The sequence below is a fragment of the Nycticebus coucang genome, chromosome 1 (assembly GCF_027406575.1).
Source record: "Nycticebus coucang isolate mNycCou1 chromosome 1, mNycCou1.pri, whole genome shotgun sequence".
Lineage (NCBI taxonomy): Eukaryota > Metazoa > Chordata > Mammalia > Primates > Lorisidae > Nycticebus > Nycticebus coucang.
This window is the reverse complement of record NC_069780.1, coordinates 90,563,642-90,567,058: the sequence shown is the minus strand read 5'-3', so window position 1 is coordinate 90,567,058 and position 3,417 is coordinate 90,563,642. Positions and strand designations below refer to the sequence as shown.

Genomic DNA, 3,417 nt, shown 5'->3' with positions numbered 1-3,417 from the left:
TGTTATTCAAAGCTGCGGAGTCAGTTGTGGAGAGACACGAATGAATGAGAAAGTTGTCACATAGTTTGTATTTCTGTAAAAAAATAATTGGGCTTAGAGGTCATATCCTAATTTTTATGGATTTTAGTTTGGAAGCAGAACGATGGAGTGAAAATAGCATGGATGTTGAAAATTTGGGTTCAAGTTTTATCTCTTAATTTTATTAGTTAAATTACTTTAGACAGCTTATTCATCTTTTTGAGCCTTGATTTTCTTATCTGGGGAGTTGAGCTACTACTATTTACATTATACCTTTATTGTAAGAATTATATAAGATTGTGGATATATAAATACAGGCACTTAGTAACTGTTATTCCTGGAGTGACTTGATATTGTTGCCTCCACTGTCCTAAAGTTCCGCTGGATCCTTTCCCGTCTCCAGTTCTGTCATTCAGCTCTTCCTTTGGTTGCGTAAGTTACCCAGGCACCTTCACATCCCCATGAGATGTGAGCTGGGACTGCAGGGAACCAGGGTTTTCATGTCGACCTCTGAATATCAGAAACTTAACTCAGTGTCTATAATACATAATTAATATAAAACAATAATTTTTTTATTGAATGAATACTATCAATAAATTTTCCATTTTGGGCCTCAGCTATAGTCCAGGTTCTATGCCTTTGAAATGAAGGACTCCTGAAAAATGCAGAGAATATGTTAGGGCAGTGCAGTGACAGCGCGAGGTGGTCACTGAAGTAATTAAAGAGAAGAAGAGCAAGTAAAGTTTTAGCAAGAAAGGAAAAGTGATTTTAATGACCCGGATAGCAAGCCAGTTGCATCCTAGGAATTTCAGGCACACAGAGAGCACAGTGCTGGATTTTACACACAATTTTGAGGGGTATCAGCTGCTTCCTGCGAATTTCCTCAGGGTCTTAATCAACTCTGTTCCCGTAATGTGTTTCCATCTATCTGTTCATGTCAGAAAGTCCCTGGGACATCATTCAGTCCCCACAATAGGTCTTAATCAACTCTGTTCCCATAATGTGTTTCCATCTATCTGTTCATGTCAGAAAGTCCCTGGGACATCATTCAGTCCCCAAAATAACCAGCTCCCCATAACAACCCACCTGCAAAGTCTGGATTAGCTCCATTCCCACAATAGCCCAGGTCAGCCTAGCCCACGCCAGTCCAAAATGGCCCAACCATATCCCCCACCCACCCTGCTCATGTCTACCTAACTGCCTAACCTCTATTAGGTATTTAAAAGTGGGATATCTCAATGATAGATTATAAAATGTGGAATCGACTGAGCTAAGGGAGGGTGAGAGGCTGTAAGTTTCAGTATTCCCAGTCTGGTAAATTACCAGTTATTGGTGTTTGTCATTGAAGTTGCTGTTTAAATTGTGTGGAGCTTTTTAGGAGACATGCTAGGAGAATGTCAGAATATTAGAACTCTTGGCTACTCTTGGTCCCTGAAGAGCTTTGAGAAAGACACACTTTACTAAGTAGGTATATTAAATTGGACTGGAGGCTCAGCTGAGGGAATCTTGTGTTAGCCAGTCCCCGGCAATCTAAGACAACATGATTTCAGGTGGTCATTTGTCTCTCTCTTCTCATTTATACTCCATCCCCAGGCAATTTGATCCATCCACTAAGCCTCAACTAACAACTATATGCTAACAAGTTTATAATTTTAGCCTCAATGTACTACTCTCTGAACTCTGTATCTATGAAGTTGGACAATTTAATTCATAAAACTCATCCTAGAAAAAGTGCTTTGAAGGATGGACTAGGCTCTGGTGACGGTGCACAGCTTCCCAAGGGAAGTACTTCAAAGGTAACCATAGTGATATTCAGCCATGAGATATGTAGCACTTTTTCTAGGATGAGTTTGTGATTTTTTTTCTTTTTTTTTTTGAGACAAAGTCTTATGTTGCCCTTGGCGGCAACAGTTCGCCTCAACCTCAAACTCTTGGGCTCATGTGATTCTCTTGCCTCAGCCTCCCAAGTAGCTGAGACTACAGGTACCCACCACAAAGCCCGGCTGTTTGTTGTCATTGTTGTTTAGTAGACCCAGGCTGGGTTCAAACCTGCCGGTCTCAGTGCATGGCCAGCACCCTAACCACTGAGATACAGGTGCCGAGCCCGAGTTTGTGATCTTGATTGTTCTACCTTGTATATTTGCAATAAACTATTAACATTTTTTAAAACTTGGACTTTCAAATGTATTTAAAACTAAACAAGTCCAGTTGAATACCAACACGTTCATTCTTGCCTTTCACTCACTATTCTTAGCCTGTTTCTTTTCCAGGCTTCCTATCCCCTCAAATAGCATCAATTTCCATTCCCCTGTGTGTGCCACAGAGCAAGACTGCACGTCCTCACTTTCTCTCTCTCCTTCACCATCAGTATTAATTTTCTCTTGCTGTCATAACACATTGCCATAAACGTAGTGGCTTAAAGTAAAACTATTTTATTATCTCACAGTCTATAGTTCAAAAGTCTAATGTCACTCTTTTGCCAAGGACCCAACATGGGTCATGTTTGCACCAAAACTGTGAAGAAGGCAGCCTGGATCATCATGGAGAAGTACTACATGGTCTGGACAACGATTTTCACATGAACAAGCCCATGTGCGAGGAGATCGCCATCATTCCCAGCAAGAAGATCAACAACAAGAAGTGGGCTATGTCATACACCTGATGAAATAGACCCAGAGGGGTTCAGTGAGAGGCATCTCCATCAAGCTGCATGAGGAGGAGAGACAACTAGGTCCCTGAGGTCTCAGCCCTGGATCAAGAGAGATCACTGAAGTAGATCCTGACACTAAGGAAATGCTGAAGCTTTCTGACTTGGGCAGTCTGTCCAACCTGCAGGTCACTAGCCTACAGTTGGGATGAATTTCAAAACACCACGTGGAACTGTTTGAATCTTTCTTCTTTGTGCTGCAACATTTTAATAAATCTGGGACAACAACAACAACAACAAAAGACAAAAGTCTAATGTTGTGTAGCTGGATTCTTTGCTCAGGGTTTCGTTGGGTTAAAAATCAAATGTATCTTCCAGGCCAGTGGTCTCATTAGAACCGTTGACAGAATCCATTTAATTTCCTTACCTCCCATGTGGCTTTCTCCAGCTGGATGCCAGTAATGACACACATCAGGTCTTTCTTTCTTTCTTTTTTTTTTCCTCTCTCTTTATTTTTCTTTACACATCAGGTCTTTCTCATCAAACCTCTCTAACTTCCTCTTATGCCACATCTCCCCTGTTGTCTTCCTGTTGAATAGCCTATGTCACTAAGCTGGGTGCCCCTGGGTAGTCTTAGATACTCCCCCTGTTTTAAGGTAAGCTGGTTGGTAACATAACCACAAAAATAGCACCAATGGATGAGGTCATGGAAAACAAAATCCTGCCTATCACATTCTCTAATGTTCAACATA

The 3,417-nt window shown here is 41.2% G+C and overlaps 1 pseudogene; it reads left to right on the top strand.

Annotated features, from left to right (window-relative positions):
• The first annotated feature begins 2,510 nt into the window (after window positions 1-2,510).
• Window positions 2,511-2,906, top strand: LOC128587617 (40S ribosomal protein S17-like; annotated as a pseudogene).
• The last annotated feature ends 511 nt before the right edge of the window (window positions 2,907-3,417 follow it).